The sequence below is a fragment of the Ipomoea triloba genome, chromosome 11 (genome assembly GCF_003576645.1).
Source record: "Ipomoea triloba cultivar NCNSP0323 chromosome 11, ASM357664v1".
Lineage (NCBI taxonomy): Eukaryota > Viridiplantae > Streptophyta > Magnoliopsida > Solanales > Convolvulaceae > Ipomoea > Ipomoea triloba.
Genome location: NC_044926.1, coordinates 14,225,192 through 14,241,246, shown reverse-complemented (window position 1 = coordinate 14,241,246; position 16,055 = coordinate 14,225,192).

Genomic DNA, 16,055 nt, shown 5'->3' with positions numbered 1-16,055 from the left:
AGTATATGCCCTAACTCCCATCAAGACACAACTATAGCAAGATACAAGTAATTTAGGCCTTTAATCACAAGCATCACAATAGAAATCACAATTGCATCATAAGTTATAAAACCCAAATATAAACATATCATTAAACATGAAGAACAAGGCAAATAGGATTCATAAACACCTATCACCCAAAAATCCCAATATTACTTTAGCCAATCATGGCTAGGATTGAATTTAAAGCTCAAGTAATAAAGAGTTTACAAAGACTAAGAAAGTAAAGGAAAGGAAAGGAAATTCTCCCAAAAATAGCTTTCCAAGCTTTCCTTCTTCCTCCCAAAGCCTTGATAACTCCTTGAGATGACTATCTTCTTCTCCAAAGTGGTGGATCTCTCCTTCACTCCCTTGAAGAGACAACACCTTTCACTCACTCCTTTTTGCCTCCTAAAAACGCAGCTTCCCCCTAGGGTTTTGGGAAAATGAGCCTTATATAGTGGGAGCAAAAAAATAGGGGCAAAATAGGCTTTTCCGCCACTGTACTGCGCAGAATTCTCGACGTGTCGAGACAGGGGCTCGACGCGTTGAGCCCTCGATAATTTTTCGGATAATGCTACGGCAAATTCTCGACACGTCGAGCCTGAATGTTGGCTCAAATCTTCACGCCTTGAAGTAATTTGTCGCGACGGGCGGGATTTCGGACACGTCCAGCTCTAAAATCAGCATTCTTCATTCGTTTTGACTCCAATCATGCCTTCAATCGTCCCTTTGCTTTGCGTTCGATCTAAAATGGCTTCAAAATACTAACAAACGCCTTAAAAGCACCAAAATCAAGAATAAACCGTGTCTACACTAGAAAGCAAAGAAACACGAATTGGAGGCGACAATTTAATACATTTAAGCTCCAAAGTTGATCTAAAACACTTAGAAAAATATGCACAAATGAGGTCATATCAACGTCATTTTTTTAACTACAAGCACATAATATGTTAATTGCCTATACGGCTATACATAATATGCTAATAGTAGGCGGCACATAATTTATTAAATGAATGCACATAATATTTTAAGTGCAGACAAATAATCCGAATGTTATTTTGTAACAAGATTTACAACAAGGTGGACCTTGATCAATGGTATAACAATTTGTTATTTTACAACTGAGCTAGGTATACCTTGACCTACAATACTACTCTCTCCTATTTTATATGTTAGGTTCATTAATAAGGTTTGATGGGAATTATTTACCAGTTAATTTTTTATAATACTCAATTTTGTGTTTGTATATAAAATTTATATATGTATAAACTAAATTAAAAGTATTATTATCAACAAAAATCAACATTTAAAATTATAAAAAAAATACTAAAGAAAATAAGTAAAAAAAGAGAGAATTGATTTAACTTTTTGTTTTTAATTTTGAAATATTCATATATTTTTACATGGTAATATCTATTTTGTACTTTTTCAAACATTTTCAGTCCAAAACATCTAAGCCTCGAATTGAACCTATGACCACTTATTTAGAATGGTTACCGAGATGCCATTACACTACATGATAGTTAGTACAAGTAAAATGAAACAAAAAGACCAGGGGTCAAATCTCACTAATGCCAGTGTGGAGCAACCTCTCAAAGTGAGGAGGATTCCTTATGAACAATAAGCAAACGTTTAGTCTCTGTGTTCAACTGAGTTGCTATAATTTACATCCATTCAGTTGGAGTTGGGGATTCAACTTTTGGATGAAAGTAAAATGAAACAAATGAAATCAATAGAATTGCAATAAATTTTTAGCCATTCAAAGTGATTACGACTAAATCTCCATAGCAGTAAAATTAAAGCAGTTAAAATTTTAGTCATACAGTGAGATTAGAGTGATGAGCAGCGAAATTGAAGCAGTTAAATTGTTTTTTTATTTGAAAACGAGTTAAATTGTTTTAATTGCATTATTTTTACTATGATGTAATGCAGGTTTGTTTGCAAGCTTTTAGCTCGTAGCTCGTTTGATAAACGCGAAGCAGGAATAACAGATATTGTAAAGAACACAGATATATGGAATAATGGAAACTATAAGAAAATGTTTTATATTCAACCAACCAAATCTTCTATACAAAGTGTACAATATATAAGATGTATCATAATCCTTACAAGTTACAATAATATCAAAATCGTTATAACTGTTACAAATATAAATAATAATAATGTCCAATAAATAATTAAAGATTTATAACACTCCCCTTTAGACATTATTTTGTCAAATTCAAGTCTCGTTAAAAACATATCAAGAAAACTTAATGGGGAAAAATCTAGACAAGAAAAATAGTACAAGAGATATAGATAATATATTTTAATATATTCATGTCTCGTTAAAAACTTCACTAGGAAAACCACGTGAGAAAAACCTAATTGAAGAAAAGAGTACATGATATATATAAAAATCAAATATTGTATTGGTTGCCTCATTAAAACCCTTACACTAAGAAAAATCCCGTGGAAAAAAATATTTAGTTAAGGAAAAAGAGTACAACCATAATCTTCTGGATTTAATCTTCAGGATTATAAGAGTTGTTGGTCTTCTAGACTAATAATTTATGTGTATCAAGATGCTGTTGCTCCCCCTGAAGACAACAACCTCTTGATTGCTTCTTTAAAAACCTTAACTTAAGAAAACCCCGTGGGAAAAACTTAGTTACGAAAAAAAAGTACAATCATAAGCCTTCGCGGCATAATCTTTAGGATTTGGGATTTGTCTATACAAGTATTTATTTGTAACTTTTTCCCATTAATATTATTATATCATACTCATGTATACCTCGTTAAAACTACACTATAAAACCCAATAGAAAAAACCTAGTGAGGAAAGAGTACATGGTATGTATATGTTGCAAAAGTACAACTGTTAGTCTTTTAAGCCTCAATCTACATGATTTTTAAGTCTAATTCTTCTGGATTAATTATTTGAGCCAATCTGCAGAATTTTTAAGTCCGATTAATTGTTTGCAGGCCTTTAGCTCAGCTCGTAGCTCGTTTTATGAACGCGAATTGAAGCAAGAACAACAAAAGTTGTAAAGAACAAAGATATATGGAAACAAACTATAAGAAAATGTTTCTTATTCAACCAATCAAATCTTCTATACAAAGTGTGCAATATATAAGATGTAACATAATCCTTATAATAATGTCAAAACCGTTATAACTATTAACAAATATAAATAATATCCAATAAATAATAGATTTATAACAGACTTTTACCCCTTCAATTAAAATTTTCCAATTATTTCAATCATAATTCAATCAAATGACCCTTTGAAAAAGTAATCAAAGCAATGTTTCAATCACTCTTTTTTTTTTTTTAGTACTATCAACTCTGTTACAATGCAGTACTTGTTCATATCTACTTTCTCAACCTACTGAAGCATAAAGAGTCAATATCACATCCATTGACGCTCAAACCCACTCCTTCCATATAAAAATGCAACCGGGTGCCACTAGACCACAAGATCTTGACTTTAATCACTCTCTTAAATGCACACTAATTAAATTGTTCAAGGATAATCTCAAACATTAGGGTCCATAACTTAGTATGGGTGCAACACTTAATAGGGTTAGGATTGGTTAACTAATTAAGATTTAAAAAAAAAAAAAGAAAAAGAAAAAAGAATCTAATGCATTTTATATGCTTATGTACGTACCCTCATTTGAAAAGGGACAAGTGTCAAATTCTCATAATAGTATTAAAAATGCATATTTCTATTAGGACACCGAAAAAAGGGGGGAAAAAGTGTAATCAATTCATTTAGCTAATTTGTAAACCACCGTGCAATGTACGGTATAAAAATCAAAAGATGTTATTATACTAATATATGAGAATATGGTATAGATGCAAAATAATGAGGATATCATGTCATTGAGGCATATTAAATCCAATACTAATTAAAAAATTCAATCAAAATTTGCATATAAAGATTGACTTAAATATAAACATATGTTGTTTATAAAATGTAAATTTTGCACAATTACATTTTAAAAATACTATTTATAAATTATTAAATACCTTTTTGTATATCACATTTGTAGTCAACAACGCACATTGTCCATCTTCATTACATACAAGTACTTCTAAGACCATATGGACTATTAACTCTAGACACAACTGCATAAAGTTGGCTGGTAGGGATTATTTCCCGACCGACCATATGCTATCCCGGTCTATTTTTACTGACCGGTCTTCTCGTTCTTACCGGTTAGTTAGGTCAGCTCGATCTGCAAGAACCAGTCCGAGGCCGATCTAAGTCCCGACCTTAAAGCTCGGGATGAGCGGACCGACCACTGTCCTCTGGCATCTTTCACAGAGTTCAGCCCCTTTGGCTTCGCGACATCTGGCCTTGGAGCATAGGACCCGCCTTTAAGCCCGTGCATGCCTGCCACACGGCCGCCAGGTCGCTAACCTGGGTACTGTCCTTGATAGCCTATATATACCGTATTTAATGTTGTGAGTATGACTTTTCGGCTGTTTTCTATATAATAGTCAACGAGGGTATAGCTACCTTGTACCCGAACCGTTTAATAAAGAGTATTTTTTGACCGTATTTGCGCATTTACTCTATCATTATATTGGCCATATACAAAAATTGGTTTCTTTAAAATCAAGCCAACATTGGATAGCGTTTGACCCTGACTCATATTTATTATCATCGCATAAGACAACATCAATGGGAATGATCTTATTGAAAACTTAAATGACAATCTTGGATCTGAAGGTGCCAATGACAATCTAGCAATCAACACCTCTGTACTAGCATTATGTCCAATGTTGCAAAAATTGTGCCTAGGCGCTAGGCGGCGGTCGGCCACCTAAAATTTCAGCGGAATCACTTTAAGGGCGCCTAGGAGGCCTAATTTCCCTCCTAGACGGCCTAGGCATCAGCTAGGTCACGACGGACTAGGGGCCTAGGCGGGCTAAGCGAGCATTTTTAGTGAAATAACTCTAAATTGTTCAAATCGGTTACAAACTCAAAAATATGTAATTAAAAAAATTCAAAATCATGTACTCTACATGACCATCATTTGCTCAACCAAGATCTCCATCACCTCTAGATGCAATCCAAGAAGCAAAAGATTCAAAATTTTCTAAACCTTCAATACAATCTATTCTTTGCCAACCTCAATACTTTATAATTACTCCACAAATAAGAAGAGTTAACATTTGCACCAACTATATATTGTCTTGTACCTTTTGGTATAACATGGAGTTTTTGTCTAAAATCCACACCAAGAATCACTGTTTTTCCACCAAATGTCGTAGTTGAATTTAATAGATTACTAATCCTTAATAAATCCCACATTGTTGGATCATAAACTTCAAAGCAATGTTTATGCATCATATGTGCCTTATCCCAGATTATCAAACTACACTTTATAATCAATTCAACAAAGGTCACTAACTTGCGATATGCTTCAGGTTCAGTCTTCGGTCATATTTATGGGAATGACAAATCTTGAATGTGCAGTACGTCCACCTGCATAAGCAAATAAGCAATACTACTTGATGCAACATTCAAGACAATTTGACTTTTCGAACGGAGAGAAAAAGGAAGTGTTTGCCAAACAAATGTTTTTTCGTAGTAATATTTCCTAATTAACATAAAAAAATGTTGTATGGACAATCTTACCCCCTCACTCTTTACCAAAAAAGAAGTTAGTATTACTATTACAAGGGCACTTTAGTCTTTATATCACTTCTTCCCTTTCAATTCTCATATCTACCAAACACTTCTATTCCTACCTACTAAACAATGAAATTTTAATTCCTCTGTACTTACCTGCTTACATTTAACTTCTTGTCTACTTTAAGTAGCCATTTTGTGGTACAAATATATATGGGTGAACTTTCGATTCGGGTCGGGTGAAAGTAGATTTGGGTTATTCGTAGTTAGATGAAGAGATTGATATATTGTATGCAAAAAATGGATAATGGGTGAATGAGAAATTGGCTCTCAAAGTAAACCCATTTGAGATGGAAATTGCATGTGGGAAGACTTTGAAGTAAGCTTTTGTCCCACATTGATAAGGAAAGTAGGTTTGCACCACTATTTATGCAAGAGTCTTTTTAAGGCATATTGACTTGTATAGCATAGAGGCTCTCTCTCGCACGCAAGGGAGGTGCAAATCAAATTCCAAAATGAGCCTGAAAAAGCTTGACTCGTATACACCTACACCTGCGGGTACGAATGTCGTCAGTCGTCAGGGGCTAAGTTATGCCACTCTTGCACGTAACCAACTTCGCGTTAAAGTGATCTCCCTGATCTCTCGCACTTTCGCAGGAGACTCGCGGATGGGAAGTTTTAAAGTGATCTCTTGCACGCGATTGAAAGCGACCTCGCGGATGGGAAGTTTTAAAGTGATCTCTTGCATGCGATTGAAAGCGACCTCTCGCATGTAACTTTGAGTGACCTTTTGCAGGAGAATCGCGGATGGGAAGTTTGCGTTAAAGTGATATCTCGCACACGACTGAAAGCGACCTCTCGCACGCAACTTAGAGTGACCTTTCACAGGAGTTTCAGGTCAAATGATTCACTTCCGTAGTGACTGCTCAAGAGACTAACTCTTCACATTACGGAATTAATTTAAGATTAATTCCAACCATTATTTCCAAAGTTAATCTCTTGTTAGTGGCAGAGTTAATCTCTGTTAGTGGATGGCTATTTTGGAGGTTAAACCATGGTTATATACTCAGGTTGAGCAGTAGATTTTATACAACATTGAAAATCAAACTTTCAACTTTGAAACTCTGCTCTCCCTTCCTTCAAGTGATCTATGCTCATCCCATGTTCTCGTTCGCCGGGTTCTAAGTTTGAGTGCTCAAACATTAGAACCGTAGTATGTTTTGTCCTGGGAAACCTAGACCACAATGATCCTAGCACATTGGGATGTAGTAAATAAGGTTTTAAAGAGAGAGTGCAACTCGAATCGTACTTTCAACCTACCCAAAAATTCTCCTTCGTCATCTTGTTTTTCCCAGAAAATATTAACCTTTCATAGGTTTATTTTTCTCCAATTTTTAAACCTATCGTGGGTTAAGTTTTCTCCATTTTTCAGGAATTTTCAAAGCTGATTCCTACATAATATGCCAAAATGGTTTACTTGTGGGTGTGTGTGTGTGTATACACTAGTTTTTCGCGCGCATTGCGCAAATAGGTTAATGCCCAATGTTTATTTTTTAAAATAAGTACTTCAAAGTATATCAATACAAGATTATATAGGAGATGTTAATGCATATGTAATTGAATATTGAATTTGTTTATTTAAATCGGTAATTCAAAGTATATGTATGCAAGATAATATATGAGAGGTTGATTATAGTTGTCACTAAAATAAATGTTTGTAATTTTGTAAAAAAATTAATCTAAATACTTAGTCTAAAAGTGATAGTATTGTTATAAATATTTTGTTTATGACCATTAACACTTAAACTCTTCATTTTCCTTCCATTTAATCTCATGTTTATGTTAAAGATTTGAAAGGTTGGATGGAAGTGTATATATTAGTGTTGAAGGCTTAATGAAAGATGATTTTGGTGATCTTGTTCTTCTTCTTCTCCATTTTTTTTCCTTCTCTACACTGCATTATCATATATAATCTACAAGGAATTACTGGGTAATCACCACGCAAGAACTGAGCTAATTGATAAGCCAAATTACAACACGTTATCAGCACGAATCGCCGACATACTCCCCGGTGAATGGTATGCTCGGATTGTCTTCCTAATATATCATATTATATTTCCTCGATAAGCATGATATTGCTATGTTCATATGATTTGTATATGTGCCTGCAAATTCTTGAATATGGAACCTTAATTTTGTTTTATGTGGTAAAAATGTACATATGATATATTAGGTATAAACTTGATGTTTGGTATGCCTGATATTTGATTAGTACCATTCTCTAATGATTAATGATTAAGAACTATTTTGGCACCATTGTTTGAATGAGCACCAAACAGTGCTAAACCATTACGGAAGGTGAATAGTGCCAAAACTTGTGTGCTAAATCATTACAAAAGGTTGATAGAACTAAATTATTAATTCATTGATGTTGTTGCTAAATTACGTTTTGTAACAAAAAGAAAATGTTGATCATGACTATTTTGTAATTTATTGCTGCAAAATTAGCATGTTATTCGAAATGTTGCAATGCTTTAGAATATTTTTGAAAATGAAAGAATATGTCTCTTGCATGTATCCGAAAAGTCAATTTTATAGTTCCTTGTGCGTATCCGAAAGGTTAATTTTGTTTCGGATTTTACCTTTCGATTTCATCTCCTGAAGTTTGCTTTGCATCTAGAGACCCTTTTAAAATTCTTTTCTTACTATGAATATGTGATATTATTATGTTTACATGGAGAAGTATGAATGCATATGAAAGAATATGAAATATGTTTTGTAGATCATGTCTTCTATCACCAAACGAGAATTTACTAAGCTTGCACTTGACGGAAGCAACTATTTGACTTGGGCTCTAGACATCGAGATTCATCTCGCGTAAAAAAAAAGAAAGAAAGAAAAAACCATTTTTGCCAAGTCACAATGTACTAACGCCCAAAAGGCACAAGCTCTCATTTTTTACGTCACCACTTATACCACGACTTGAAAAATGAATACTTGACTGAAAAGAACCCTTGTGCATTATGGAAGTCCCTGAAAGACTGTTTTGACCAGCAGTCATCGATTGTACTTCCTCAAGCCCAATTTGACTGGTTTAATCTTAGGTTTCAAGACTATAAGTCAGTGATTGATTACAATTTGGCCCTTCATAAAATTATCTCGCAACTAAAGCTCTGCAAACAAGAAGTTTCAGAGAAAGATTTAATTGAAAAGACCATGTCTACTTTTCATGCGAGTGACCTTATAGTCCAGCAGCAGTACAGAACAAGGAATTATGAAAAGCATTCTGAACTAATATCTGCACTTCTTGTGGCCGAGAAGCACAACCAATTGTTGATGAAAAACCATAATGCATGACCAGTTGGGTCTGCCCCAGTGCCTGAAGCGCATCATATTGCCCATGGAAGTAATTCTAGGATGGGTCGAGGAAGGGGTCGTGGTAGAGTTCACGGTCGAAACAACCAAAGTTGTAGAGGTAAAGGCAACAATGACTCCTGGGTCCAAGATAAGAAACAGAGTGATCAAGGTTCATTAAAGTCACAAATTTGCTATCAGTGTGAGTGTACGGGGCACTAGTCTTATACGTGTCATACACCAAAGCATTTGGTTGAGGCATACAAAATGATGCAAAGGAAAAATGATTGATGATGATGATGATGCCCTTTTAAAATATGAGCTTGAAGACTTTGGTGATCAAGAGTGATTTGTTTGTGTTTGTGGGTTACGAACCTATGTTTTTTTATATCATTTGTATGACTTAGTATCTATTTTTTCTATTTTATCATGACGGATGGTTCACATTTTTACTCTTTACTTACTATTTTTTGTGCGAATTTGATAAGAGTAATGCAATAGTAAGTAAATAATAAATAACCAATGTCCGAGAAGTAACATTCCAAGGTGATCGTTCAGCCTTTTGACTGGAAAGTAAAAGTTAGTAATCTTCCGAAGTTAAAGTAAGTTACCTTCCGAAAGCTCCCTACTTCCCTAAAGTTATCCCTTTACTTCTCGAGTTTTACTTCCTAGAAGGATTTTACTTTTCAAAAGAAATTACTCCTCATGATCACTTCTTTGATCTGATTTCTTTTTGATTTTTACCTCTCAGATCTTACAGTATCGTAAAATCATTGTCCACACAATGGACCATGAACCAACATTGTGTTTGGTGGATAGTGCAACCACATATACTATCCTTACGGATAGGAGGTTTTTTCGTACCTTGAATAAATCAAGTAGTAATATTACTACCATTACTAATGATGAGGTACAAATAGTGGGCTCCAGAAGAACATCCATCATCCTCCCTAAGGGTACAGGGCTACTAATTGAAAATGCTTTATTGTATCCCCAATCTAAACGAACCTTGCTGAGTTTCAGGGATATTCGATCAAATGGTTTCCATATCGAAACCAAGACTAAGAACAATGATGAGCTCTTAATCACGACTCAGTTGATCTTTGGTAAAAAGCGAGAGGTTGAGGAACTTGCCTCCTTATCTTCCGGGTTATATTATACCTATATACAACCCAATAATTGATGTGTTGCATTAACCATGAAACTAAAAAATCCACATTCTTTTCAGTTGTGACATGACCGTCTAGGTTATCCTGGGCAGAATATGATGGGTCGGGTCATATATAATTCTGCTAGACATAACCTTTTAAGATCTCATGTACTTTCACCAATTATGTTTACATGTATTGCTGGCGCGAAAGGTAAATATATTGTACGCCCGTCACGTACTAAGGTTGAACATGAATCGCCGGGGCGACATTTGTGGACCAATTAGTCCACTTTCTGGGCTATTTAGATATTTTTTGTTTCTTATTGATGCTTCCACTCGTTGGACTCATGTTAGTCTATTGTCCACAAGGAACGAAGCTTTCGCTAAATTTATTGTGAAAATTATAGAGTTAAATGCCCAATTCTCATATTATCCAATTAAATCAATAAGAGTGGATAATGCTGGAGAATTCACATCAACGATTTTCAATGATTATTGTATGGCCTTGGGCATCAAAGTGGAGCATTGTGTACCTTATGTCCATACTCAAAATGGTCTAGCTGAATCTCTGATTAAACGTATGAAATTGATTGCTAAACCATTATTGCAGAAGTCTGGTTTACCGGTTTCTTGTTGGTGACATGCAGTATTGCATGCTGTAGCTTTAATACAAATCCGACCCACTACATATCATGATTATTCCCCCTTGCAACTACGACGTGGTGTAGAACCCAATATTTCTCATCTGCGTGTATTCGAGTGTTCAGTCTATACCCACATACCACTTACAAACCATACATCTCTAGGCCCGCAACGAAAACTAGATATATATGTTAGCTATGAATCTCCCACCATTATTAAATACCTAGAACCCATGACAAGAGATCAGTTTATTGTGAGGTACGCTGACTGCATTTTTTATGAAGATCATTTCCCGGCATTAGGGGGAGATCAAAGAACTTATTTAACGAAATGCCGAGAAATTTCATGGGATAAAAAAAATCTTCAGTACCTAGACCCATGTACCAGTCAAACTAAACTAGGAGTTCATAAAATTATTAATTTGCAAAATTTAGAAAATAACCTGTCAGATGTTTTTGTTGATAGCAAAGGAGTGACCAGGTCCCATATCACTGCTGTGAATGTTCCTTAGAGAGTAGAAGTCCCCGAGGGATCATGGTTGCACACTAAAACTCCCCATCGCCAGAAACGCGGGAAACCAGTGGTGCAAAAGATTTAAATCTGCGGAAGACGAGAATTGGTAAAATATCTCAGTCACTCCAGAAAAATCATAGCTTTCCTGAAGACGAGGAACCCAATGAACTTACACGTGCTCTAGATAATATGAACACTGGGAATGTGGAACATCCAGATCAGAATATTTTGGGAAATGATAATGATTAGGTTGATATCAATATATAAACTACCATAAATTTTGTTGATACAGGAGAAACATATAACAGAGATTTAATAGTCGTCGGTGACACGTTTGCCTATGCAGTTGCTTGTAATATTCCACATAATAATCTGGATCCAGAACCAAAATCAATAATAGAGTGCCGAAAGCGCCCTGACTGGTTGAAGTAGAAAGAGGCAATTGAGGTAGAGCTCAAGTTGCTTAATAAAAAAAAAAAGTGTTTGGTCCTACCGTACTTACCCCAAAAGATGCGATTCTAGTAGGATATAAGTGGGTATTCGTACAGAAGAGGAATGAAAACAATTAGGTGGTTAGATATAAAGCGAGGTTGGTAGCTCAGGGGTTCACGCAGTGACATGGAATTGATTTTGAACAGACATATTCTCCTTTTATTGATGGGATTTCATTCCGCTATTTAATATCACTGGCAGTAAACATGAAATTAGATATGCAGTTGATGGATGTAGTGACGGCTTACCTTTATGAGCCACTAGATGTTGATATATACATGAAAATACCTGAGGGTGTTCAAAATCCCAATACGAGAAGGAAATATCGAAACATGTATAGCATCAAACTTCAAATGTCATTATATTGCTTGAAGCAATCGGGTAGAATGTGGTATAACTATTTGAGTGAATTTCTCATGAAGAAGGGATATGTGAAAAATGATATTTGTCCTTGTATATTTATTAAGAAGTTATCTAATGGCTTCTATATTATATCTGTCTATGTCGATGACATGAACATTATTAGGACAAACAAAGACATTATGGAAGCATGTTTATACTTAAAGGCAAAATTTGAAATGAAAGACTTGGGAAAAATCAAGTTTTGTCTCGGCCTGCAGATCGAGCATCTCCCCAATAGAATTTTTATTCACCAAGCTAACTATGTTAATAAATTATTGGAGAAATTTTATGTGGATAAATCCCATCCCCTTAGCACTCCAATGGTAGTCCGGTCCCTTAAAGCAGACAAAGACTCATTTAAACCTAAGGAGGATAATGAAGACATACTAGGACCTGAAGCTCCTTACCTGAGTGTTATTGGAGCCTTGCTTTATCTAGCTAATTGTACTAGACCTGATATTGCTTTCTCAGTGAACTTACTTGCTAGATTTAGTGCCTCACCAAGCAGAAGACATTGGAGTGGAGTAAAGCATATATTTAGATATCTCCCAAGGACAAAAGACCTTGGTCTTTATTTTGAAAATAACCAGGACATTACATTGATGGGATATTCATAAACTAGTTATATGTTTGACCCTCATAATGCTAAATCTCAGACTGGTTATGTTTTCTTTTGTGGAGGTACATCTATATCTTGGAGGTCCATTAAGCAGACCTTAGTTGCTACCTCATCTAATCACTCGGAGATAAGTGCTTTATATGAAACCTCACGTTAAGGCGTATGGTTGAGGTCATTGATACAACATATCCATAGCTCATGTGGTACAATGAGCAAAGTTGATTCCCCCACTGTCCTATATGAGGACAATGCGGCATGTGTTGCACAGATGAGTAGTGGGTACGTTAAATGAGACCTTACCAAACATATTGCTCCTAAGTTCTTTTACCCACATGAACTCCAGAAGAGTGGTGAGATGTTCATTGAAAAGGTTCGTTCTAGTGAAAATCTAGCAGATTTGTTCACTAAATCCTTACCTACATCCACATTTGAGAAGTATGTTTATAAAATCGGGATGCGAAAGCTTAGAAGACTGTTGTCTTCAAGGGGAGCGGTAAACTCTAAAGTGTAAATATATAATGAATAGATGGTCCAGGAGACCTTTAAAATCTCGAAGATGATGCCCGGAAGGCTTGATTGTACTTTTTTTTCCCTTTAGCTAAGTTTTTCTCCTATTGGATTTTTATTAGGCTAAAGTTTTTAATGAGGCAACCGATGCAACACATATTTTATACTGCATGTACTTTTTTCTTCGACTAGGTTTTTCCCACAGGTTTTTCTAGTGAGGTTTTAATGAGACATGAGTATAGTTATTTAATGACCAAGGGGGAGTGTTATAAATATTTTGTTTATGGCCATTAACACTTAAACTCTTCATTTGACTTCCATTTAATCTCATGTTTATATTAAAGAATTGAAAGGTTGTATGGATGTGTATATATTGGTGTTGAATGCTTAATGAAAAATGATCTTGGTGATCTTGTAGTTCGTGTTCTTCTTGTTCTCCTTTTTTCCTTCTCTACACTACATTAAAGAATTGAAAGGTTGTATGGATGTGTATATATTGGTGTTGAATGCTTAATGAAAAATGATCTTGGTGATCTTGTAGTTCGTGTTCTTCTTCTTCTCCTTTTTTCCTTCTCTACACTACATTATCATATATATAATCTCCAAGCAATTACCGGGCAATCACCACGCGAGAACTGAGCTAATTGATAAGCCAAATTACAACAAGTACAAATAAATACTACTTTTGATAATAAAAATTTATACATTTTAAATCATATTAATAAAGAAATATGATTTACCAAATGCATGCATTTTTTTTGTAGCTACTAATTTATTTAATAATTTAATAAGAGTAATAGAGTGGGGTATTTGCTTTTCAATAATATACTCTAACATATTCGTAGTATATATTTAACAATTATGTCAACTCTGATTAGGATGGGGTTCGAACATAAGATATTTCTTATAGAAATTAATGGGTAAGTTAAAAGTTAACGAAATATTTCGTTACTAACGTTTATACTAACAGAATGTGGGGTTATTTAAGGGAAGAAAATAATATAATAGAGGGTAAAGAAGGAAATAAAAAGTTACTAAAATCAAAATAATATTAATCGTTCGTTTAAGTAAAAATTACCACCAACATTTTTTTTCTTCCGGTTAGAGCCCTAACTTTATTGACTCTTATTAAAATTGTAGATATTAAAATTATAGATGTAGATGTAGATATATATATTTTAAATTTCTACATTATATTATTTAAGGTTAGGTTTAATTGGAAATTTGATGTAATTTAATTTGAAAGTCTAATTGTATTTTTCAAATAGTTCAAAACTTTAGAAAAGATGAAATTTAATTTTCTATTTTTCCTATCATCAATATCTGAATATAGTAGAGAATATAATAAAACTTTGTCAATATCTACTATACTAATAAGAGCCAAAGAGAGTTAGGCCTAAAATGGGTAGAAAAAATGGCGGTCAAATTATTTAATCAAATGGATGGTTCAGATTAATTATTTAATCAAATAGATGGTTAAGATAATTCAGATTAATATTATTAATAGAGATTACCTAATTTAACCTTACTTTTATGATTATCCGTTAAATTTTCCGTTAAATATTCTCTTCTCCGTTAATATTCCGTTAACTTTTAACTTACCCTTTAATTTCTATAAGAAAGATCTTAGGTTCGAACCTCATCTCAATCAAATTTGACATAATTAAGTTTCTCACTCTATTTTACTCTTATTAAATTAAATAAATTAGTAGCTACAACAAAAAATGATACATATGTATTTCTTTAATTTAGAATTATGTGTCTACAATACCTTTATTTGAAAAAATTATTCATTATCAAAAAATTAAATTAAATAAGAGAAATGATTTCATTAGTTATATTGTCTTTATTTTCTCTCATGCAAAGATTCTTTACATTCAAATCTATCAATTGATATTCATTACATTGTCCATTATCTTATTTTTACAATATCTTGTAATTAAATATCAAAGTTATAGTACAAAATAATGTTATATATTTATTTACCAAGTATTTTATTAATATATAAAAAAATTTTAAAATAATTTAAAGCTTATTATATTAACTACTTGGGATTGGTTGACAAAGAGAGTACTCAAATAACCCAACAAATTGAAGCGGAATCGCTCTATTTTACTCTTATTGAATTAAATAAATTAGTAGTTACACCAAAAAATGATACATATGTATTTCTTTAATACCATGAAAAAAATAAAAAAGAATATTTCGAAACCAATCATATTAACTACTTGGTGGATTCGTTGACAATGAAAGTACTCAAATAACCCATTACCCAGCAAATTGAAGTGAGAAACTACCTTTTAATATCTTTGAATATATAATATTTTAAATTTTCAAAATTTTATTAATTTATTTAATTTTTTTTTCTTAAACTAGGGATTTCTTTATCCACAATAACTCATTCAACAATACTGGTTGAACCAAATGAACCCCAAGCAGAACACCTAAAGGAAAGGACATAACTCTTATATCATAATCTCATTGCATGACGTTGTCATCTATGCTATCAACAATAACCGAATTGCAAATAACACACTACCAACAAAAAGGAAGAGAACAAATAATAAAAATGAAGAAAATGACAATGTTACTCAAAAGAGAATTAAGAACAGTTAGAAAAATTCAAATGAAAAGTAGTATTTATTTAGACTATCATTTTTAGACCAAATATTTAGACTATCGATTTTACAAGGTTGCAAACATTTATTTAGTAATAATTATAATGAAT